This window comes from Pleurodeles waltl, chromosome 5, assembly GCF_031143425.1.
Source record: "Pleurodeles waltl isolate 20211129_DDA chromosome 5, aPleWal1.hap1.20221129, whole genome shotgun sequence".
Lineage (NCBI taxonomy): Eukaryota > Metazoa > Chordata > Amphibia > Caudata > Salamandridae > Pleurodeles > Pleurodeles waltl.
This window is the reverse complement of record NC_090444.1, coordinates 33,013,800-33,040,175: the sequence shown is the minus strand read 5'-3', so window position 1 is coordinate 33,040,175 and position 26,376 is coordinate 33,013,800. Positions and strand designations below refer to the sequence as shown.

General features: G+C 47.1%; 1 long non-coding RNA gene across 1 annotated transcript in view; it reads right to left on the bottom strand.

Moving 5' to 3' along the window:
* Positions 1-305: 305 nt before the first annotated feature.
* The window catches only part of LOC138297193 (uncharacterized), a 29,484-nt gene continuing 3,413 nt past the window's right edge, over positions 306-26,376 (bottom strand). The window contains exons 2-3 of the long non-coding RNA XR_011203927.1: positions 18,616-18,711; positions 306-383 (exon numbers count right to left, since the gene is read on the bottom strand). This is a non-coding gene — a long non-coding RNA (uncharacterized lncRNA). The remainder of the gene's footprint in view (positions 384-18,615; positions 18,712-26,376) is intronic.

Genomic DNA, 26,376 nt, shown 5'->3' with positions numbered 1-26,376 from the left:
CAATGTCACGTTGTATAGCTCTGTGACATAACTAGTCGATTCTAGTGCTGTTCCTGCAGCCAACTGATCATGAGCCCATGGCTCTGCTCATTCCACCTCACTCGCACCCTCACAACCTGCAGGTTCCTGGTGCACGTGGACCACCCTCCATTATTCTGCATCCATAGTACACATACTGGACACATACATACCTTTTTGAGACAGCATCTGATTCTTTTCAGCCGGACGGAGGCAGTGAGTGGTTCTCAGAAGAGAGGCTGCAGGAGTCTGGAATGGCTCAGCATCCTTTTGAAAGGCATGTTGTAGACCAGCACAGCTCTTTGCTTTATGGTGGACAGCAGCAGAGCTCTGCACTTTGGGGTTGTAAAATATTTCTCGCTCTACTGCAAGACAGAAGGACCAGAAGAAATTGGGTGGGTGCAGAATGAGAGAATAACAGATGTGAGCGTGAGTGAGCAACAAGAGCGATACTGCTCTCCAGTAATAACAACTGGCACTTAGGAGGCACTTTCCACCATCAATGTAGAAATTAATTAAATGGAAGAAATTAATGGCTCAGCAGACATAACATTAAAATAGAACAATGCAGAAAATAACCAAGATACTCAGGATCTATATTTATAGCACCAGACACATCACAACCAAGGCTGGTGGGTCCAAGGCTGGTGGGTCCAAGGCTGGTGGGTCCAAGGCATTTAGTGCGTGCACTGGTCACCTCTTGATTCCAACCATTTCTCACAAGATCACAGAAAAAGCAGGAATGCCATTTCAGCTAGATCAACTCAACACAATCGTCCCCTGTCTACCTCCCTGGCATCTGACCATGCTGCAGAGACAGCAAAGCTACACACCATAGCCCGGGTCCTCTTGGGCACACCTAGAGATGACCCTTGCCTCCGGGTACCACCGGGCCTCTCAGATCCCTCCCACACTGCCCCCCACCGCACATGGGTTCAAGAGAGACTTCCTTCACGGTCCCGCTCTATTTATCACGCTGACCCCAGCTGCTTCACATGGGTCCTTGCTGGTCCCAGTAGGTGTCAATCACCTCAGAGCGCCTCATTGTTCCCCATCCCCCGCGCCTTCCTCAGCTTCTGCAGGCAGCCCCCTCACAAGAACCACATCAAAAGCCATCAATGACTGGTGACACATGGCAGTATTGGATGATCTGCGCTGCTACAGATGGGGCTTGGACAAAATATTAACTTTTCAATATTCTGAACATAAATATTGTGTTAAAAATATTGTTAGTGCAGAAATATCACCTCATGGAATATGGTTGTGAAAAACACTGTGGTTTTTTGGTACATAATAATTTAAATAATTTCTTTTGATGTATTTTGCAATTATAATCTGGTTGTAAAACATTATTTTTTTATTCAATTTTATATTAGTAATTTCATGAGTTATTATTGTTAGTATACCTGTTAATTTTTGTCTTATATGTTCTAATTTAAAATGTTCACTTTATTTCTTAATGGAGTTAGTAATTTATAATGTAGTAGCAGATTGCTGAGTTTGTAAGGGAATCGAGTGGGAAGTAATGTAAATTAGAATTAACATAATTGTTAATTCATCGTTGTATTGTAAATTAATTATTGAATTGATTTATACTTTTTTAAATAGTTTCATTGTTTAATACCCATTTTATGAATTTAAGTTTAATGTGTTATTAAACGTATGTGTTCTTTTAAATGTATATTAACATGTTAAAATGTTTATTAGTTCTTTCTGTTGCAGTAGCAGGTTGTTGCATTATGCAGCTGAACGGTGCTACTAGGGATCCCAAAGTTCAATCACTACACAAACTTCTATGGTTGCCACCAAAAAACGCATCAATTTCGAGGCCCATTGCATCACCCATAAGGCCCTATCTGGCGTGAGCCCTGAATATTTCAAATGGCTTTCCCCTACTAGAGCACTGAGCTCAGCAAAAACATCAGCATTCCCCGGTTTAAACTGACAAATTAGAAGGCAGGAATTTTACTGGGCACAGCTGAACTCTGGAATAGGCTCCCCCTCCATTTAAAATCAGCGACCTCCTTGATTAGATTCAGGAAAGACCTTAAAATGTGTCTTTTTACTATCTAATTCCAGCTATCCTCTTACACTCAAAAAGAGGTTTTTGCACCTCTGACTCCTCAGCTAATAAATATTTATTTTTTATTGTTGCAAATATTATTTACATTATATGTTTATTCAATAATTTACCATTAGCTGTTTTAATAATAATATGTGTACAGTGCATTTTTACTTACAATTTTTGTTTTTGTTAAATCAATTGTATTTGATATGTAAGCTATGTTTTTTAGTATTACAGTTTTTGTGTGGTAGGGAAGTAAACTGTATTTAAATGTATTTTATTTATTTTAGCTTAGTTATGGATGTATTATTTTTATAAGTGTAAAGTATGTGTTTTTATCTATAATATGAATTTTGTGTGTATTTGATGTTGTGTATTTACATACTGTGTACAAAATGATTAGGAGGTGGATTGTTTTTGGGGTCCCTCCAAAGTCCTACATTTGTTGTGCTGTTGATTACACTGTTTTGTGAATAGTGAAACCTACCGCTGCTTAGACTGGAGCGGGAATACTAAACCTAACCTATCCAGAGACCATACCTACTACTGCTTAGACTGGAGTGGGAATACTAAACCTAACCTATCCAGAGACCAGCCCTACCGCTGCTTAGACTGGAGTGGGAATACTAAACCTAACCTATCCAGAGACCATACCTACCTCTGCTTAGACTGGAGTGGGAATACTAAACCTAACCTATCCAGAGACCATACCTACCGCTGCTTAGACTGGAGTGGGAATACTAAACCTAACCTATCCAGAGACCCTACCTACCTCTGCTTAGACTGGAGTGGGAATACTAAACCTAACCTATCCAGAGACCATACCTACCTCTGCTTAGACTGGAGTGGGAATACTAAACCTAACCTATCCAGAGACCCTACCTACCACTGCTTAGACTGGAGTGGGAATACTAAACCTAACCTATCCAGAGACCCTACCTACCACTGCTTAGACTGGAGTGGGAATACTAAACCTAACCTATCCAGAGATCAGCCCTACTGCTGCTTAGGCTGGACTGGGAATACTAAACCTAACCTATCCAGAGACCATACCTACCGCTGCTTAGACTGGAGTGGGAATACTAAACCCTAACCCCTTCGGAGACCACCCGTAATGCTGCGTAGACTGAAGTGTGAATAGTAAACCTAACCTCCCACCCTGAGACCAGCCCTACTGCTGCTTAGCCTGGAGTGGGAATAGTAAACCTAACCTCCCACCCCCGAGACCAGCCCTACTGCTGCTTAGCCTGGAGTGGGAATACTAAACCCTAACCTATCCAGAGACCATACCTACCGCTGCTTAGACTGGAGTGGGAATACTAAACCCTAACCCCTTCGGAGACCACCCGTAATGCTGCATATACTGAAGTGTGAATAGTAAACCTAACCTCCCACCCCCGAGACCAGCCCTACTGCTGCTTAGCCTGGAGTGGGAATAGTAAACCTAACGCCCCCCGAGACCAGCCCTACTGCTGCTTAGCCTGGAGTGGGAATAGTAAACCTAACGCCCCCCGAGACCAGCCCTACTACTGCTTAGCCAGGAGTGTGAATAATAAACCTAACCCCACAAAGACTAGCCGTACTGCTGCTTAGACTGGAGTGTGAGTAGTAAACCTAACCCCCCAGAGACCAGCCCTACTGTTGCTTAGACTGGAGTGGGAATAGTAAACCTAACCCCCCAGAGACCAGCCCTACTGCTGCTTAGACTGGAGTGGGAATAGTAAACCTAACCCCCCAGCGACCAACCCTACTGCTGCTTAGACTGGAGTGTGAATAGTAAACATAACCCCCCAGAGGCCAGCCCTACTGCTGCTTAGACTGGAGTGTGAGTAGTAAACCTAACCCCCCAGAGACCAGCCCTACTGCTGCTTAGACTGGAGTGGGAATAGTAAACCTAAACCCCCAGAGACCAGCCCTACTGCTGCTTAGACTGGAGTGTGAATATTAAACCTAACCCCCCAGCGACCAACCCTACTGCTGCTTAGACTGGAGTGTGAATAGTAAACATAACCCCCCAGAGGCCAGCCCTACTGCTGCTTAGACTGGAGTGGGAATAGTAAACCTAACCCCCCACAGACCAGCCCTACTGCTGCTTAGACTGGAGTGGGAATAGTAAACCTAACCCCCAGAGACCAGCCCTACTGCTGCTTAGACTGGAGTGGGAATAGTAAACCTAACCCCCCACCCCCCGAGACCAGCCCTACTGCTGCGTAGGCTGGAGTGGGAATAGTAAACCTAACCCCCCACCCCCCGAGACCAGCCCTACTGCTGCGTAGGCTGGAGTGTGCATAGTAAACCTAACCCACCAGCGACCAACCCTACTGCTGCGTAGACTGAAGTGGGAAGAGTAAACCTAACGCCCCCCCGAGACCAGCCCTACTGCTGCTTAGCCAGGAGTGTGAATACTAAACCTAACCCCCCAAAGACCAGCCCTACTGCTGCTTAGACTGGAGTGGGAATAGTAAACCTAACCCCCCAGAGACCAGTTATACTGCTGCTTAGACTGGAGTGGGAATATTAAACATAACCCCGCAAAGGCCAGCCCTACTGCTGCGTAGACTGAAGTGGGAATAGTAAACCTAACCCCCCAGAGACCAGCCCTATTGCTGCTTAGCCTGGAGTGGGAATAGTAAACCTAACGCCCCCCCAAGACCAGCCCTACTGCTGCATAGCCAGGAGTGTGAATACTAAACCTAACCCCCCAAAAAGACTAGCCGTACTGCTGCTTAGACTGGAGTGTGAGTAGTAAACCTAACCCTGCAGAGGCCAGCCCTACTGCTGCGTAGACTGAAGTGGGAATAGTAAACCTAACCCCCCACCCCCGAGACCAGCCCTACTACTGCTTAGCCTGGAGTGTGAATACTAAACCTAACCCCCCAAAGACTAGCCCTACTGCTGCTTAGACTGGAGTGGGAATAGTAAACAAAGCCCCGCAAAGGCCAGCCCTACTGCTGCGTAGACTGAAGTGGGAATAGTAAACCTAAGCCCCCAGAGACCAGCCCTACTGCTGCTTAGCCTGGAGTGGGAATAGTAAACCTAACCCCCAGAGACCAGCCCTACTGCTGCGTAGGCTGGAGTGTGCATAGTAAACCTAACCCACCAGCGACCAACCCTACTGCTGCTTAGACTGGAGTGTGAATAGTAAACATAACCCCGCAAAGGCCAGCCCTACTGCTGCGTAGACTGAAGTGGAAGAGTAAACCTAACGCCCCCCCGAGACCAGCCCTACTGCTGCTTAGCCAGGAGTGTGAATACTAAACCTAACCCCCCAAAGACCAGCCCTACTGCTGCTTAGACTGGAGTGGGAATAGTAAACCTAACCCCCCAGAGACCAGTTATACTGCTGCTTAGACTGGAGTGGGAATATTAAACATAACCCCGCAAAGGCCAGCCCTACTGCTGCGTAGACTGAAGTGGGAATAGTAAACCTAACCCCCCAGAGACCAGCCCTATTGCTGCTTAGCCTGGAGTGGGAATAGTAAACCTAACGCCCCCCCAAGACCAGCCCTACTGCTGCTTAGCCAGGAGTGTGAATACTAAACCTAACCCCCCAAAAAGACTAGCAGTACTGCTGCTTAGACTGGAGTGTGAGTAGTAAACCTAACCCTGCAGAGGCCAGCCCTACTGCTGCGTAGGCTGTAGTGGGAATAGTAAACCTAACCCCCAGAGACCAGCCCTACTGCTGCTTAGACTGGAGTGTGAGTAGTAAACCTAACCCTGCAGAGGCCAGCCCTACTGCTGCGTAGACTGAAGTGGGAATAGTAAACCTAACCCCCCACCCCCCGAGACCAGCCCTACTACTGCTTAGCCTGGAGTGTGAATACTAAACCTAACCCCCCAAAGACTAGCCCTACTGCTGCTTAGACTGGAGTGGGAATAGTAAACAAAGCCCCGCAAAGGCCAGCCCTACTGCTGCGTAGACTGAAGTGGGAATAGTAAACCTAACCCCCCAGAGACCAGCCCTACTGCTGCTTAGCCTGGAGTGGGAATAGTAAACCTAACCCCCAGAGACCAGCCCTACTGCTGCTTAGCCTGGAGTGGGAATAGTTAACCTAACGCCCCCCCGAGACCAGCCCTACTGCTGCTTAGCCAGGAGTGTGAATAATAAACCTAACCCCCCAAAGACTAGCCGTACTGCTGCTTAGACTGGAGTGTGAGTAGTAAACCTAACCCCCAGAGACCAGCCCTACTGCTGCTTAGACTGGAGTGGGAATAGTAAACCTAAACCCCCAGAGACCAGCCCTACTGCTGCTTAGACTGGAGTGGGAATAGTAAACCTAACCCCCCAGCGACCAACCCTACTGCTGCTTAGACTGGAGTGTGAATAGTAAACCTAACCCCCCAGCGACCAACCCTACTGCTGCTTAGCCTGGAGTGGGAATAGTTAACCTAACGCCCCCCCCGAGACCAGCCCTACTGCTGCGTAGGCTGGAGTGGGAATAGTATAACTAACCCCTCCGGAGTCCAATGCTTTTCCTACTGTTGTTAGACTTGAGTGGGAACGGTAAATATAACCCCTCCACTTACCTTACTGCCTAATAGGATGGAGTTGTAATAGTTAAATAGTTTTCTGAAAATGAATTATTTTATATCATGTTTGTTAACCTGCATTTATAGTGATTTTGTATTGCTATTTAATGCTGCTTGTTTATATTTTCCACATTATTTCTATTGTTTGATTTTTGTACTATTTTTATAAAGCTGTTTTGTAAACTTACATTTTTAATTATAAATATTGAATTATTTTGTTACGTGTTTTTATAATTGTTTTTTACTGTTAACATTATTTTTGAAAATTGTTGTAGATGTAAATATGTTGGTAATATTTTTAAATGTACAACCTATATAAATGCATAACTATAACAATATATAAATATATATGTGTGTGTGTGCATATATATATATATATGTCCATGTATATATACATATACACACACATATATAATGCATATATTTTTTTTAAAGGTTGGCGCAGAGTGGACTACAGTGTAATTCTATTTTGTCTATTTTTCTATTTTGTCTTATACATTTTTCTTAAAATGTATGTAAGTACTGCAATACCTTCTAGGTATTTCACAGTAGTACTGCAGTACTCCACAACATTTTTTAGAAATATATAAATGAATTAAACTAGTTTCCCCTAACTATGCAGACTTCATTAAGCTTCCTCCTTTGCACTTAACAAGCAGTTTAATGCTATATATCAGTGTCAAACTCAGAACAAAGCCTACGTGGCGAAAACAACAGGGCAGCTTTTTCCTTTCGTAAGGGCCTGCCTTAAGAAATCATATGGAGCCTGATTAGGAGCGTGGCGGAACTTCGGATGGCGCGGTTGATGCCACACTGGCTACTCCCCGTCGGACCCATTACGACTTTCCTGCTGGGCTGACCAGCGGAAACCGAGCTCAGCGCCGTCCTGGCTGATTCCAACCTGGACTGCCGCCAACCTGACGGGAATATTGTACCTGGCGGAAATGGCAGAGTTCGGTGCGTAAACTGGCAGCGGTCAGGGCAGCCACGCGGGGCTGATGGTCTCATGACCGCCAGCCACCTAATGAGACCCATTGAGTTTTGTCATGGGCATGTACCAAGGTATACCATGACTCAATATATCACTAAGAGTTTGTGCCTTATAACTACTACTAAACCAATTTTAATCTACTGACAAAAATTACCATTTATAAACTATATTCTATATTTCTGCCAATTTAAAAAAAAATCCTTTCAGCTATTTTGCTGCCTCATTTGATATAAATGTCAATGGAAAATGCATTGTTGGAAAACGTGTTTTGGGTCTCCCTTTCTTTCCTTGCACCTGCTTAACAAATCACCACAAACCTTTGCATTGTCAGTCAATGTACAAATGGGAATAGGTCTACAAAGTCTCGTTGAGATTCATCAAAAGGGTGGCAAAGTTAGCAAGCAAGGTATAAGCAAGCCTGGCACTCCCCCCCCCCACATCGATTGTTTAGTCCCCAGGAGGTGGCAGTCGCTGTGGCTGTGGGGGAGGGCACATGGCCCCCACATTAATTGAATGTTAGCCCTGGGGTGGTGCAGGTCCTTGGGGCTCGGAGGGGCCATACAACACACTGCTTATAATTAAATTAAATATAATCCCCGGGGACCTGGCTCTCCCCAGGGCATAAATAAGCCCAGGAGGAGGGCCCGGTGTGCCTCCTCCTTTATTTTTAACATGCCCCCGGGCCCTGGCCCACATGGGGGCTTTCCTTAAAACAAGCACCGAAGACCACATTTGCTTTTCTTTTTAATGTTTGCTGTGGATTTGCGACTCTGTCATGAATTTGCATCAATTTTGTTTTATAAAAAGTACTTTTTTGCCCTTGGGAGGTCCATCGGAGATCCCAGCACCACAGCTAAGGAGTCAGGGTGTCCCTCCCCTGGCCCCTTCTCCTATTTTATATCTTTTTTCAGGGACTCAGCAGAAGCCAAGTCCCGAGATTGCTGCCAACAGTTTCAGGTTGGCAGCCAATCAGATCTCAGCACAAGATCAAGAGGGTCTGTGGAGCCTTCATGTCCCTTTATATACAAATTTCCTTTTTCTAATATTTTAAAAAATACTGAATGAATTTACAACAAATAACAAAAAGGGCTCTTTTTGTATCAAGAGATAGCTTTCTGCCAAATGTGGTGTAATTCTGTCCAGCAGTTTGGCCTCTATTCCTGTTCAAAATCCCTATGGAGATTAACATGTGTAGGAAAGTACCATTATTCCTGGCATGTTACTCCCATTTTCACTGTATGTATCTTTGTTTTTGCCTATGTGTCACTGGGATCCTGCCAGCCAGGACCCCAGTGCTCATAGTGTATGCCCTGTATGTGTTCCCTGTGTGGTGCTTAACCGTATCACTGAGGCTCTGCTAACCAGAACCTCAGTGTTTATGCTCTTTCTGCTTTCTAAAATTGTCACTGCAGGCTACTGACTAAATTTACCAATTCTCATTGGCACAATGGAACACCCTTATAATTCCATTGTTTATGGTACTTAGGTACCCAGGGTATTGGGGTTCCAGGAGATTCCTATGGGCGGCAGCATTTCTTTTGCCACCCATAGTGAGCTCAGGAAATTCTTACACAGGACTGCCACTGCAGCCTGAGTGAAATAACGTCCACGTTATTTCACAGCCATTTTTCACTGCACATAAGTAACTTATAAGTCACCTATATGCCTAACCCTCACCTGGTGAAGGTTAGGTGCCAAGTTACTTAGTGTGTGGGCACCCTGGCACTAGCTAATTTGCCCCCACATTGTTCAGGGTAAATTCCCCGGACTTTGTGAGTGCGGGGACACCATTACACATGTGCACTACACATAGGTCACTACCTATGTGTAACGTCACAATAGTAACTCCGAACATGGCCATGTAACATGTCTAAGATCATGGAATTGTCACCCCAATACCATTCTGGTATTGGGGGGACAATTCCATGATCCCCCGGGTCTCTAGCACAGAACCTGGGTACTGCCAAACTGCCTTTACGGGGTTTCCACTGCAGCTGCTGCTGCTGCCAACCCCTCAGACAGAATTCTGCCCTCCTGGGGTCTGGGCAGCCCTGGTCCAGGAAGGCAGAACAAAGGATTTCCTCTGAGAGAGGGTGTTACACCCTCTCCCTTTGGAAATAGGTGTGAAGGGCTGGGGAGGAGTAGCCTCCCCCAGCCTCTGGAAACGCTTTGATGGGCACAGATGGTGCCCATCTCTGCATAAGCCAGTCTACACCGGTTCAGGGATCCCCTGGCCCTCTTCTGGCATGAAACTTGACAAAGGAAATGGGAGTGACCACTCCCCTGACCAGTACCTCCCAGGGGAGGTGCCCAGAGCTCCTCCAGTGTGTCCCAGACCTCTGCCATCGTGTATTGAGAGGTGTTGGGGGCACACTGAACTGCTCTGAGTGGCCAGTGCCAGCAGGTGACGTCAGAGACCCCCTCTGATAGGCTCTTACCTCTCTTGGTAGCCAATCCTCCTTTCTTGGTAGCCAAACCTCCTTTTCTGGCTATTTAGGGTCTCTCCTCTGGGGTATTCTTCAGATAATGAATGCAAGAGCTCACCAGAGTTCCTCTGCACTTCCCTCTTGACTTCTGCCAAGGATCAACCGCTGACTGCTCCAGGACGCCTGCAAAACCGCAACAAGGTAGCAGGAAGACTACCAGCAACATTGTAGAGTCTCATCCTGCCGGCTTTCTCGACTGTTTCCTGGTGGTGCATGCTCTGAGGGCTGTCTGCCTTCACCCTGCACTGGAAGCCAAGAAGATATCTCCTGTGGGTCGACGGAATCTTCCCCCTGCTAATGCAGGCACCAAAAGACCGCACCACCGGTCCTCTGGGTCCCCTCTCATACTGACGAGCGTGGTCCCTGGAACACAGGAGCTGGGTCCAAGTGTCTCCCACAGTCCAGTGGCCCTTCTGCCAAAATTTGGTGGAGGTAAGTCCTTACCTCCCCACGCCAAACAGCAAACCTGTGTACTGCGTGATTTGCAGCTGCTCCGGCTTCTGTGCACTTTTCCAAGGATTCCTTTGTGCACAGCCTAGCATGGGTCCCAAGCAATCCTTCCTGCTGTGCTCAACCCTCTGAGTTAAACTCCGACGTCGTGGGCCCCTCCTTTGTGACTCTGAGTTGACCGCTGTCCTCAGATCTTCCAAGTGCCTGCTCTGGTACTTGTGCGGATACTGTCTGCTTCTGTGGGCACTCTCCAAGTTGCTGAGCACCTCTTCTATCTCCTCCTTCAAGTGGCGACATCCTGGTCCTTCCTGGGCCCCAGCATCACCCAAAATCCTCAACCATGACTCTTGAAGCTAGCAAGTCTTGTTTGTGGTATTTCTGCCAGGAAACAGTTCTACAACCTTCAGCACATCGTGGGACATTTGCAGTCCAAAGGAGAAGTTCCTAGTCCTTTTCGTTGTTGCAGAATCTTTGGCTTCTTCCACCTGGAGGCAGCCCTTTTGCACCTTCATCCGGAGTGTCCTGGGCTCCTGCCCCTCCCTGGACACTAGCATGACTCTTGGATTTGGTCCCCTTCCTTTACAGGTCCTCAGGTCCAGGAATCCACCTTCAGTGTTTTGCTGGTGCTTGTGGTTCTTGCAGAATCCCCTATCACGACTATTTTGTCTTTCTGGGGTAGTAGGGTAACTTTACTCCTACTTTCTAGGGTCTTGGGGTGGGGTATTTTGGACACCCTTACTTTTTTCTTACAGTCCCAGCGACCCTCTACAACTTCCCGTAGGCCTGGGGTCCATTTGTAATTCGCATTCCACTTTTGGAGTATATGGTTTGTGTTGCCCCTAGGCCTATGTCTACCTACTGCATCCTATTGTGATTCTACATTGTTTGCACTACTTTTCTTACTGTTACTTACCTGTTTTGGGTTTGTGTGCATATATCTTGTGTATATTACTTACCTTCTAACTGAGGGTACTCACTGAGATACTTGTGGCATATTGTCATAAAAATAAAGTACTTTTATTTTTAGTAACTGAGTATTGTGTTTTCTCATGATATTGTGCTATATGATATAAGTGGTATAGTAAGAGCTTTGCATGTCTCCTAGTTCAGCCTAAGCTGCTTTGCCATAGCTACCTTCTATCAGCCTAAGCTGCTAGAAACACCTCTATTCTACTAATAAGGGATAACTGGACCTGGCACAAGGTGTAAGTACCACAAGGTACCTACTATAAGCCAGACCAGCCTCCTACATTGGTGGTGCAGCGGTGGGATAAGTACTTGAAACTGCTTTACCACTTTGTCATTTGGTGCTTTTCATAAGAAAATCATGTACCAAATAGTTCAGTATATGTACATTAAAACAAAACAGTTTACTTTTCTATTCTAAAACTTTTAACAAAGTTTCTGAAAAGTTTTGAAAACTTCTAAAAGTTTCCCCAAAGTTTGAAAAAGGTTTTTCTCTGTGCTTTCTTAAGTTCTAAAACGTTTTCTCTCACTATCCTTAAACCTATACTATCATGTCTGTTGTAGAGCCCACTCCCAAAACTGTTAATGCAACATATGAGAGTTTAAACTATAAAGGTTTGGGGGGTCTCTGCCTGGATAGAGGTTTGTGTATAGGTAAGAATCCTACAAAAGAGTTTCTCTTTAACATGCTCATTGTAGATGACGAGAACCAGTCTGGCCCATCTCAGGAGAGGTTAGAAAATGGGGAAGCTTCCCAGTCAGACTCAGAGGAGTTTCATGAGGAAGCTGGGGAGGGTTCCTACAAAGTCCTGCTCCCTGATAGGCCACCTAGCGACACTGGTAGTGTTAGAGGATCGCACACCAGTGGGGCATCTTTCACTCCTAGATGCCAGGTTGCTAGGGTCCAGACAGTTAGGGACAGGTCTCCCTCTGAAACTTCCCACATTTCTTCTGTGTCTAAACATTCCCAACCCACCCCCCCTGAGGATAACTTGATGGAAAGGGAACTCAGAAAGCTGAGGGTAGAAGAGACCAGACTGAAGCTTAAACAGCAGCAGCTGGCCTTAGATAGGGAATCCCTAGACATAGAGAGGGAAAGAGAGAGGTTGGGGTTAGTTCCCCATGGTGGCAGCAACAGTATTTCTGATAGTAATCCTGTTAGAGAGCAAGATTCCAGGAATCTGCACAAGATAGTCCCCCCTTACAATGAGGGGAATGACATTAATAAGTGGTTTGCTGCACTTTGGAGGGCCTGTAGTTGGGGTTGGTCTTGTTAGGGAGACCACAGAGGCTGTTTTAGTCTCTGATGGTGGCCTTGATTTTGCCACCTTGGTTGCTTGTCCCCTTAATATGGGTAAGTACAAGCAACTACCCCTAATCAATGCTGTTGAGGTTGAGGCCTGCAGGGACACAGGAGCCAGTGTAACTATGGTGTTAGAAAAACTGGTCCACCCTGATCAACACCTACTTGGTCTCCAGTACCAAGTGACTGATGCTCATAACAACACGCTTAGCCACCGCATGGCTGTTGTGAATCTCAACTGGGGGGGGGGTACTGGTCCAAAGAAAGTTGTGGTAGCCACTGATTTACCTGTAGATTGTCTACTAGGAAACGATTTGGAAACATCAGCTTGGGCAGAAGTGGAGATGGAGGCTCATGCAGCAATGCTGGGCATTCCTGGGCATATTTTTGCTTTAACAAGGGCTCAGGCCAAAAAGCAAAAAGGACAGGGAAACTTGGATCCTGGAACAATGGACCAAGTGCTCCCAAAAACTAGGGGTAGTAAGGGTAAATCCCGACCCACTATCCCTCCCTCTACAGATGATTCCCCTTTTGAGGAAGAGGAATTCTCTCCCTGTGCAGAACCTACACCAGAGGAGCTGGCAGCAGACACTGCTGAGCTTTTGGGGGCGGGGGGCCTGCCAGGTAAGAGCTGAGTGTGGCACAGCAATCCTGTCCCACATTAGAGGGTCTCAGACAGCAAGCTGTCAAACAGCAGAATGGGGATATCAGTGACAGTCATAGGGTGTGCTGGGAAGACAACCTCTTGTACAAAGAGTCAAGGGACCCAAAGCCTGGAGCTGCCATGAGATTGGTCATTCCCCTGCAGTACAGAGAGTTTCTTCTCACCCTAGCACATGACATTCCTTTGGCTGGGCATTTGCGCCAGACGAAAACTTGGGAAAGACTTGTCCCCTTGTTTCACTGGCCTCATATGTCAGAGGACACAAAATACTTTTGTAAATCTTGTGTGACCTGCCAAGCCAGTAGCAAGACTGGTGGCACTCCAAAGGCCCCTCTAATTCCACTACCAGTGCTTGGGGTGCCCTTTGAAACAGTAGGGGTTGACATAGTTGGCCACCTTGACCCTCCAAATGCTTCAGGCAATAGATTTATCTTGGTGGTAGTGGGCCATGCCACAAGATATCCTGAAGCAATTCCTCTACGGACCACTACAGCTCCTGCAGTGGCAAAGGCCCTCCTGGGAATCTTTTCCAGAGTGGGTTTTCCTAAAGAGGTGGTGTCAGACAGAGGTAGCAACTTCATGTCTGCATACCTAAAAGCAATGTGGAAGGGGTGTGGTGTTACCTACAAGTTCACCACCCCTTACCATCCACAAACAAATGGTCTGGTTGAGAGGTTTCATAAAACTCTCAAAGGTATGATAATGGGACTCCCTGAAAAATTCAGGAGGAGATGGGATGTCCTGTTACCTTGCCTTCTTTTTGCTTACATAGAGGTACCCCAGAAAGGAGTGGGCTTCAGCCCCTTTGAACTCCTCTTTGGGCACCCTGTAAGAGGTCCACTTGGCACTGCTTTTACCTTTGCCTGCCTGGCAAAGGTAAAATTTATACCATCCTTCTTCTTGCCATCCTTGTCACCCCCTGTATGAACTGTTCTGTTCACCCTTGTTCTGACCCATTTGTCTGCCTTCTTTCCCAATTCTTGGGGAGAGGTCAGATCAGAGTCCACTAGGTATTGGTGCAACAAGTCAGACACACAGTTGTTAAAAAAATGCTCTCTCAGAATAAGATTCTACAGTCTTTCATAGTCAGAAAATTTACTGCCATGCAACCACCGTTCCAAAGCCTTCACTGAACAGTCCACACAATCTGTCCAGTCTTGAGAAGACTCTTTTCTGGTGTCTCTGAACTTAATCCTGTATTGTTCGGTGGTTAAGCCAAATCCATCCAAGAGTGCATCTTTCAAAACTTTGTAGTTATTGTTTTCACTTTCTCTAACAGTAAGGAGCCTATCCCTACCCTTTCCAGTGAATGATAGCCACAAAATAGCAGCCCACTGCCTTTGAGGGACCCCCTGTACCATACAGGCCCTCTCAAGTGCAGCAAACCACTTGTTAATGTCATCCCCCTCCTTGTAAGGGGGGACTATCTTGTGCAGATTCCTGGAATCTTGCTCTCTAACAGGATTACTATCAGGAATACTGCTGCTGCCACCATGGGGAACTAACCCCAACCTCTGTCTTTCCCTCTCTATGTCTAGGCATTCCCTATCTAAGGCCAGCTGCTGCTGTTTAATCTTCAGTCTGGTCTCTTCAACCCTCAACTTTTTGATTTCCCTTTCTAACAAGTTATCCTCAGGGTGGGTGGGTTATGAATGCTTTGACACAGAGGAAATGTGTGAAGTTTCAGAGGGGGACTTGTCCCTAACTGTCTGGACCCTTGGTAACCTGGCCTCTAGGGATAAAGGATGCCCTACTGTTATGGGTACCTCTATCACTACCAGCATCACTAGGTGCCCTGCTAGGGGGCAGGCCCTTGTAAGAATCCTCCCCAACTTTCTCAAGGAACTCTCCTGAGTCAGACTGGGAAGCTTCTCCCTTTTCTAATCTCTCATTTGATGGGCCAGACTGGTTCTGGTCATCCACAACAAGCATGTTAAAGAGAAACTCTTTTGTAGGGTTCTTTCCTATACTCAAACCTCTATCCAGGCAGAGACCCCTTAAACTTTTGTAGTTTAAACTCTCATATGTTGCATTAACAGTTTTGGGATTGGGCTCTACAACAGACATGATAGTATAGGTTTAAGGTTAGTGAGAAAGAATTTTTTTTTAGAACTTTAGAAAGCACAGAAGAAAAAACTTTTTCAAACTTTGGGAAAACTTTTAGAAGTTTTAGGAAACTTTTCAGAACTTTCTAAAAAGTTTTAGAATGGAAAAGTGAATTTTTTCGGTTAAGTGTACATACACTGAACTATTTGGTATATGATTCTCTTATGAAAAGTACAAAATGACAAAGTGGTAAAGCAGTTGCAAGTACTTCTCCCACCGTTGCACCACCAATGTAGGAGGCTGGCCTGGCTTATAGTGGGTACTTTGTGGTACTTACACCCTGTGCCAGGTCCAGGTATCCCTTATTAGTAGAATAGAGGTGTTTCTAGCAGCTTAGGCTGAACTAGGAGACATGCAAAGCTCCTACTATACCACGTATATCATATAGCACAATATCATAAGAAAACACAATACTCAGAGTTACTAAAAATAAAGGTACTTTATTTTTATGACAATATGCCACAAGTATCTCAGTGAGTACCCTCAGTTAGAAGGTAAGTAATATACACAAGTTAGGTAAGTAACAGTTAGAAAAGTAGTGCAAACAATGTAGAATCACAATAGAAAGCAATAGGTAGAAATAGGCCTAGGGGCAACACGAACCATATACTCCACAAGTGGAATGCGAACCACGAATGGACCCCAGGCCTATGGGAAGTTGTAGAGGATCGCTGGGACTGTAAGAAAACAGTGAGGGTTACCAAAATACCCCACCCCAAGACCCTAGAAAGTAGGAGCAAAGTTACCCTACTCCCCCAGAAAGACACAATAGTCGTGATAGGGGGATTCTGCAAGAACCACAAGCACCAGCAAAACACTGAAGACAGATTCCTGGACCTGAGGACCTGCAAAGCAAGGGGACCAAGTCCAAGAGTTGCGATAGTGTTTGGGGGCAGGTGTCCAGGAAACCCCAGATGAAGGTGCAAAAGGGCTGCCTCCAGGTGGAAGAAGCCAAAGATTCTGCAACAACAAAAAGGGCCAGGAGCTTCTTCTTTGCATGGAAGATGTCCCATGGTGCGCAGGAGGTTTCAGAAGTGTTTCCACGCAGAATTACAGCCAACAAACCTTGCTAGCTGCAAAGGTCACAGTAGAGGTTTTTGGGTGCTGCTGGGGCCCAGGAAGGACCAGGATGTCGCCACTTGGAGGAGGTGACAGAGGAGTTGCTCAGCAACTCATAGAGCCCCCACAGAAGCAGGCAGCACCCGCAGAAGTACCAGAGCAGGCACTTAGAAGACCTGACATCAGCAGTCAACTCAGAGTCACAAAGGAGGGTCCCATGACTTTGGATTCCAACTCAGGGAGCTGGGTAATGCAGGACATAGTGCTGGGGACCCAGGCTAGGCTGTGCACAAAGGAAGTCTTGAAAAAATGCACGGAAGCCGGAGCAGCTGCAGATCACGCAGAACACAGGAATGTCATCTGGCGTGGGGAGGCAAGGACTTACCTCCATCAAACTTGGACTGAAGGACCACTGGACTGTGGGAGTCTCTTGGATCCAGCTCCTGTGTGCCAGGGACCACGCTCGTCGAGATGAGAGGGGACCCAGAGGACTGGTGATGCAGAAGTTTGGTGCCTGCTTGAGCAGGGGGAAGACTCTGTCAACCCACGGGAGATTTCTTCGGGATTTCCAGTGCAGAGTGAAGGCAGACAGCCCTCAGAGCATGCACCACCAGGAAGCAGTCGAGAAAGCCGGCAGGATTAGGCACTACAAAGGTTGCTGGTTGTCGTCGTGCTACTTTGTTGCTGTTTTGCAGGCGTCCTGGAGCAGTCAGCGGTCGATCCTTGACAGGAGTCAAAGAGGGAAGTGCAGAGGAACTCTGGTGAGCTCTTGCATTCGTTTTCTGAAGAATACCCCAAAGGAGAGACCCTAAATAGCCAGAAAAGGAGGTTTGGCTACCAAGAAAGGTAAGAGCCTATCAGAGGGGGTCTCTGACGTCACCTGCTGGCACTGGCCACTCAGAGCAGTCCAGTGTGCCCCCAACACCTCTGAATCTAAGATGGCAGAGGTCTGGGACACACTGGAGGAGCTCTGGGCACCTCCCCTGGGAGGTACTGGTCAGGGGAGTGGTCACTCCCCTTTCCTTTGTCCAGTTTCACACCAGAGCAGGGCTGGGGGATCCCTGAACCGGTGTAGACTGGCTTATGCAGAGATGGGCAGCATCTGTGCCCATCAAAGCATTTCCAGAGGCTGGGGAGGCTAGTCCTCCCCAGCACTTCACACCTATTTCCAAAGGGAGAGGGTGTAACACCCTCTCTCAGAGGAAATCCTTTGTTCTGCCTTCCTGGGCTGGGGCTGCCCAGACCCCAGGGGGGCAGAAAGCTGTCTGAGGGGTTGGCAGCAGCAGCAGCTGCAGTGGAAACCCCGCAAAGGCAGTTTGGCAGCACCCGGGTTCTGTTCTAGAGACCCGGGGGATCATGGAATTGTCCCCCCAATACCAGAATGGTATTGGGGTGACAATTCCATGATCTTAGACATGTTACATGGCCATGTTCGGAGTTACCATTGTGACGCTATACATAGGTAGTGACATATGTATAGTGCACGCTTGTAATGGTGTCCCCGCACTCACACAAAGTCCGGGGAATTTGCCCTGAACAATGTGGGGGCACCTTGGCTAGTGCCCACACACTATGTAACTTGGCACCCAACCTTCACCAGGTGAAGATTAGGCATATAGGTGACTTGGCACAAGGTGTAAGTACCACAAGGTACCCACTATAAGCCAGGACAGCTCCTACAGTGAGGTGTCCCTTTCTGCACAAAAACAAGTATCCCCGCAACGCATGGTAGCAATTTGTGTGCCAGCGCATGGGAAGAGGACAGAAATGTGCCGTATCTTGCAGATAAAGCAAAGTTCTGCCCTTTCCCGACGGCACTGCCCTGCACCACAGGCCTTGTAAATGAGGCCTGGAGTCTCTTCAGCCAGTTCTTGGTGCATGGTCCTAACAGAAGTATCTATGTTTTGCCGCTGCATCTGAGGCAGAAGTGGGCCATTGACTTGTCAGGTGTCTAAATATCTGTTCACTGCTGCTTACCCAGGCGGTACAGCACGATGGTCACAAAGGTGCTAATGGCTGTCATCACTCCCAGGGTTATAGCTTGTCTCTTCACACGACGAATCTCTGAGACACCTGCAAAGGAAGTCACACATGATTAATAATGATTAGGTTATTTGCCTTTGAATACCTGACTTATAGCATCATAGCAGAATATGCAAAGGCTGGCCAGTGAAGATGATTGGGCCAGCCCCAGTTAGGGCTTTATATACTAACTTTTGGCACAGGGCAGCACCGCAAGCCTTTTTGTTGTGTCGGCCTGAGTCAAAACAAAAGGGCAGGAATGTGTCAGATTCCTTTGGATTTCATGTGTGTTGCATGGAAACACCCACAGCAACACCCATGGAACGCCCCTTTCACGCAGTGTTATGCGTGAAATGGGTTCGTATTTTCACTGCCATGAAAAGTCACACCACATGGTTTTGGGTGGCCTTGTAAATATGTGCTGGCTCATTGCAGCACTGGAGCGCTAAAACAAATGATGCTCCAGTCGCACAGTGTGTTGCTAGGGTCTCTGAAAAAAGGCCCTTAGTGTCTTTCAGTGTCTGCCAGGACTAGTCAGTGACAGTGAGTGTGCCAGGACAAGAGATTGATCCCAAGCATTTGCCACAACTGTTCAGATAATCTTAGTTTGTGCTAGGCCAGCCAGTGCCTCCCACCTGTGCCAACATTGGTCAATGAACCTCAGTGTCTGCCAAGACCACCACAGATTGCCGGTGTATACCAGGGTTTACTGCTGGCTGTCAGTGTGTGCTGACCTAGACAGTGATTCTTGGGGTGTACCAGGCATATTCATAAACCTTGGTGTACACCATGACCAGCTCGTGAGTCTCAAACAGTACTATGGTCTTTGCCTCAGCTTATGCTAAGATGGGACACAGCCTACCAGTCTATGACAACGCTAGCCAGTCACTTTCCGTGTATTCCATGATTGGTGCGTAAATAGCTGTGCCTCGTTTGTGGCCTGTGACTCCCAGTGTGCACAGTGACTACCCTGTGAGCCTCAGTGAGCGCCATAATTGGCCTTTGGCTCTAAGTGTTTCCCAACACTGACTAACAGTTTGTGACAACACTGGCCACTGATTCTCAGGGTGGTCTCAGAATGGTGAGAGACACTTAGGGGCAAATGTATGTGAAAAGTGGCGCAGTGCATCTGAGGATGCATCAAAATCCATGGCTGTTGTGTGGGAACACTCACTGCAACTCCCATGGAACACCTCCCTTGCGCAGAGTTTGGCAACTCAGCAATTTCAGATGCCTTGCCTTACTCCATATCTATGGGGCCGTTCAAAGCCACACAAAGTGGCCTTGCATGGCTTCAGTGATATGATTTGGTGGTTTGCACAAAGTGGCCTTGCATGGCTTCAGTGATATGATTTGGTGGTTAGCACAAAGTGACCTTGCATGGCTTCAGTGATATGATTTGGTGGTTTGCACAAAGTGGCCTTGCATGGCTTCAGTGATATGATTTGGTGGTTTGCACAAAGTGGCCTTGCATGGCTTCATAAATCTAACTTTGGGCTTGCGTCACTCTTGTACCTCTCAACCCCACGTTGCTTGGAGCAAGAGTGACGCAAAGGAGCTGAAACGTGCAGCCTAGCGCCAGAAATGAGGAAAAATAGTGATATTCCTCCTCATTGCATCTCACCTGGGGAGGCGTAAGGTTTTGGTGGATCTCCAGGTCTACAAGTTCTTGTGAATCTGGGGATGCGTCAAAATCAATGGGAGTTGCATGGGAACATCCACCCCAACACCCATGGAACGACTACCCGGAGCAGAGTAGCACAACGCACTGCCTTTCGCTGCATTGTGCTACTCTAGATTTATGAGGCCACTCCTAGTGGCTTTGCGTTATACCACTTTGCATGGTGCAAACATGACGCAAGGCTCTCCTAAATATCCCCCTTAGTGTATTGTAGACTAGTCAAATGCTATAAGTCTGTGTGGGGACTGGTCAGTCACTGCCAGTGCATGCCATAAATATTCAGAGACTCACAGTATCTTTTAAGGCCACCAGTGTCTCCCAATGTACGGCAGGTCAGCTGGTGCTCTAATTAAAATAAGTAATTGAGTTGATAGAATTTTGGTAGGGATTGCAAGCAAAATACAAAATATGCCAAATAATAAATAATTAATGTGTGCAAAGGTTGGAATCCACTTTATTCGGGCAATCAAAACTACGTGGCCATAAAATGCATTATCAAAATCAGTTCAGTCTTTTAAAAAAATTGAATCCAAACTCAGAGTTCATCCGTCATCATGGCGTTATTTAGCTCAGTAATTCCACTTCTCAGTTCTTGTGCATCTTCAAGGAGGTTCTTTAAGCAAAGCTGTGAACTCTCTCAGGTCAGTGCACCTCTCTCCTGCACATCTTGTTTGTCACTGCTGTGGCTGATGATCTTCTGACTGCTGCTTCACCTTCTCCTTGTCAACCAGTCCTCACTTCAACTGAAATGACATCACTTTCTCTCACACCAGTTTGTCTTTGCAACGCTGCTTCCTCTTCTGAGACCTGCAGAGCGTCCAGCCTGGTCCAAGCCGCCATCTTCCAGCATCTCCTTCTCATCTGCTGGACCTGCTTTGCACATTTCTCCTTCCTGGACTCCTTACAACTTGTGGATCCTTGACAGCTCTCTAGCTTGCCCTGGGTTTTCAAGGTTAGATTTTCTTCTTGACATTTTGCATTGTTTAGAGTCTGAATTGTCCCACCTTTTCCTCTCCAGATCCGTCAATCGCTCAATCCCTCAAAAATCAGATTTTTTTTATTGAAGGGAAAGCATTCACTGGTTCAACATCATTTGTTTCTGACTCATCGCCTGATATTGTTAATGTAGCAGAAATAAAAGCCCACTGTATGGCAGTTTCATCAGAAAACGTATCACCCAATCTGGCCAACTTACTGCCACCTTTATGTGCAACACATTTCACACATCATATGTGATATGCAACTTCAGCATGTTCAATAATCCAAAATACGCCACTGCTTTGAATTGCTGGTGCTCGCTGACCTCTTGAACACCGCTGCGATTATAATCGCCCAGAATCGTGGACCACCCCAAAAGCACATTGGCTATCTGTGTAGATTGTACCCCTCATTTAATTGGCTACGCAGCGTGCTCTTCTAACAGCATACGCTTGCACAACACAGGTACAAATCGTCCATCATATGTGTAACTGTGCGCATTCCATATGCACTGTACCCCGCTGCACTCTGCAGCACTCTACTCTGCGCCACTGCACTCTATGCCACTGCACTCCATGAAACTGCACTCTATGCCACTGCTCTCCGCAGCACTCTACTCTGCGTCACTGCACTCTATGCCACTGCACTCTTTGCACTGCACTCTATGCCACTGCACTCCATGACACTGCACTCTATGCCACTGCACTCCATGACACTGCACTCTATGCCACTGCTCTCTGCAGCACTCTACTCTGCGCCACGGCACTCTATTCCACTGCACTCTATGCCACTGCACTCCATGTCACTGCACTCTATGGCACTGCACTCTGCAGCACTCTACTCTGCGCCACTGCACTCTATGCCACTGCATTCTATGCACTGCACTCTGCACCACTGCACTCTATGACAGCACACTCTATGCCACTGCACTCTGCAGCACTCTACTCTGCACCACTGCACTCTATGCCACTGCACTCTATAACACTGCACTCTGCACCACTGCACTCCATGCCACTGCACTCTGCACCACTGCACTCTATGCCACTGCACTCTAAGACACTGCACTCTACGCCACTGCACTCTATGCCACTGCACTCTATCCCACTGCACTCAATGCCACTGCACTCCATGTCACTGCACTCAATGCCACTGCACTCCATGTCACTGCACTCTATGCCACTGCACTCTGCAGCACTCTACTCTGCACCACTGCACTCTATGCCACTGCACTCTGCACCACTGCACTCTATGCCACTGCACTCTATGCCACTGCACTCTAGCCCACTGCATTATATGCAACTGCACTCTATCCCACTGCACTCAATGCCACTGCAATCCATGTCACTGCACTCTATGCCACTGCACTCTGCAGCACTCTACTCTATGTCACTGCACTCTGCACCACTGCACTCTATGCCACTGCATTCTATGCACTGCACTCTATGCTACTGCACTCCATGACACTGCACTCTATGCCACTGCACTATGCAGCTCTCTACTCTGCACCACTGCACTCTATCCCACTGCACTCTATGCCACTGCACTCTGCACCACTGCACTCTATGCAACTGCATTCTATGCCACTGCACTCTATGCCACTGCACTCCATGACACTGCACTCTATGCCACTGCACTCTATGCCACTGCACTCCACGACACTGCACTCTATGCCACTGCACTCTGCACCACTGCACTCTATGCCACTGCACTCTATCCCACTGCATTCTATGCAACTGCACTCTATCCCACTGCACTCTATGCCACTGCATTCAATGCCACTGCACTCTATGCCACTACACGTGTGTGCAAACAGTTATATGTTGATCTCTCAAGCATGAGCCATCCATAAAGCAAAGTAAATCACCCCGATGGAGTGTTACGTCTTCTTGTCTGCTCTTGGTTTGATTTTACATCAATGTAGTCCTGGTCCTCATCCATTTCCTCTTCTTCTCTGTCATCTTTATAAACTGGCAACAAGTCACCAGGATTCAACATGCTGTTCCCTGCAGCCAGGAGTATTTGCTCATACCTTGTTAAACAGTGGCTTTTCAAGTGCTGAGTGTGACTGAGTTAACAACATTTCAACTAGGTGTGGCACACATGCAAATAATGTGTGTCCCATTACAATAATTTCACTCAGTGTGATGGCCACTGCTGTAGCAGCAATATACTACAAGCACCCAGGCAGAAAACCTGCCACTGGGTCCAGTGTTGCAGAATAGATGCAACTGGCCTCTTTGCATGCCCGTATTGTTGTGTGAACAACACAGACGTTTTCCATGTAAGCGCAACAACGCTTGACTAAACAACGACTGCCTTTTTCTCTGCCTTAACCACATACTTTACTTATTAGGTAAGTGAGACACTCAAGGTGCAGCGCGACTGTCATACTGTGTAAGGATTACCACCATAGGAAGTGTGACCCTCTAGGTGCTGGATGAGTGTGTCATACAGTTTAAGGATTACCACCATAGGAAGTGTGACCCTCTAGGTGCTGGATGAGTGTCATGCTGTGTAAGGATTACCACTATAGGAAGTGTGACCCTCTAGGTGCAGCGTGACTGTGTCATATGGTGTAAGGATTACCACCATAGGAAGTGTGACCTTTTGTGTGCAGCGTGACTGTGTCATACTGTGTAAGGATTACCACCATAGGAAGTGTGACCCTCTAGGTGCAGCGTGACTGTGTCATACTGTGTAAGGATTACCACCATAGGAAGTGTGACCCTCTAGGTGCAGCGTGACTGTGTCATACTGTGTGAAGGATTACCACCATAGGAAGTGGACCCTCTAGGTGCAGCGTGACTGTGTCATACTGTGTAAGGATTACCACCATAGGAAGTGTGACCTTTTGTGTGCAGCGTGACTGTGTCATACTGTGTAAGGATTACCACCATAGGAAGTGTGACCTTTTGTGTGCAGCATGACTGTTTCATACTGTGTAAGGATTACCACCATAGGAAGTGTGACCCTCTAGGCGCAGCGTGACTGTGTCATACTGTGTAAGGATTACCACCATAGGAAGTGTGACCCTCTAGGTGCACCGTGACTGTGTCATACTGTGTAAGGATTACCACCATAGGAAGTGTGACCCTCTAGGTGCAGCGTGACTGTCATACTGTGTAAGGATTACCACCATAGGAAGTGTGACCTTTTGTGTGCAGCATGACTGTTTCATACTGTGTAAGGATTACCACCATAGGAAGTGTGACCCTCTAGGTGCAGCGTGACTGTGTCATACTGTGTAGGGATTACCACCATAGGAAGTGTGACCCTCTAGGTGCAGCGTGACTGTGTCATGCTGTGTAAGGATTACCACCATAGGAAGTGTGACCCTCTAGGTGCAGCGTGACTGTGTCATACTGTGTAAGGATTACCACCATAGGAAGTGTGACCCTCTAGGTGCTGGATGACTGTGTCATACTGTGTAAGGATTACCACTGTAGAAAGTGTGACCTTCTTTATGCAGCTTAACTGTGTCATACTGCATAAGGATTACCAGCATTGTGTGACCCCCTAAGTGCTGCATGAGTGTCATGCTGTGTAAGGATTACCACTAAAGGAAGTGTGACCCTCTAGGTGCTCGATGAGTGTGTCATACAGTGTAAGGATTACCAGCATAGGAAGTGTGACCCTGTAGGTGCAGCATGACTGTGTCACACTGTGTAAGGATTACCGCCGTAGCACATGTGATCCCATAGGTGCAGCCTGAGTCTCTTATACTGTGTAGCCATTACCACTATAGGAAGTGTGCCCTCTAGGTGTGGCGTGACTGTGTCATACTGTGTAAGGATTACCAGTATAGGTTGTGTGACCCCCTAGGTGCTGCATGAGTGTGTCATACTGTGGGGTGATTACCACTATAGGAAGTGTGACCCTCTGGTTGCTCAATGAGTGTGTCAAACAGTGTATGAATTATCAGCATAGGATGTGTGCCCCCTAGCTGCTGCATGAGTGTCATTCTGTGTAAGGATTACCACTATAGGAAGTGTGACCCTCTAGGTGCTGGGTGAGTGTGTCATACAGTGTAAGGATTATCACTAAAGGATGTGTGCCCTCTAGGTGCTGTATGACTGTGTCATGCTGTGTAAGGATTACCACCATAGGAAGTGTGACCCTCTAGGTGCTGGATGAGTGTGTCATACAGTGTAAGGATTACCAGCACAGGATATGTGACCTCTTAGGTGCTGCATGAGTGTCATGCTGTGTAAGGATTACCACTATAGGAAGTGTGACCCTCTAGGTGCTGGGTGAGTGTGTCATACACTGTAAGGATTATCACTAAAGGAAGTGTGACCCTTTAGGTGCTGGATGAGTGTGTCATACAGTGTAAGGATTATCAGCATAGGATGTGAGCCCCCTAGGTGCTGCATGAGTGTCATGTTGTGTAAGGATTACCACTATAGGAAGTGTGACCGTCTAGGTGCTGGATGAGTGTGTCATACAGTGTAAGGATTATCACTAAAGGATGTGTGCCCTCTAGGTGCTGTATGACTGTGTCATACAGTGTATGAATTACCAGCATAGGATGTGTGCCCCCTAGCTGCTGCATGAGTGTCATGCTGTGTAAGGATTACCACTATAAGAAGTGTGACCGTCTAGGTGCTGGATGAGTGTGTCATACAGTGTAAGGATTACCAGCATAGGAAGTGTGACCCTGTAGGTGCAGCATGACATTGTCACACTGTGTAAGGATTACCGCTGTAGCACATGTGATCCCATAGGTGCAGCCTGAGTCTCTTATACTGTGTAGCCATTACCACTATAGGAAGTGTGCCCTCTAGGTGCGGCGTGACTGTGTCATACTGTGTAAGGATTACCAGTATAGCTTATGTGACCCCCTAGGTGCTCAATGAGTGAGTCATGCTGTGTGGTGATTACCACTATAGGAAGTGTGACCCTCTGGGTGCTCGATGAGTGTGTCATACAGTGCAAGGATTATCAGCATAGGATGTGTGCCCCCTAGGTGCTGTATGACTGTCATGCTGTGTAAGGATTACCACTATAGGAAGTGTGACCCTCTAGGTGCTGGGTGAGTGTGTCATACAGTGAAAGGA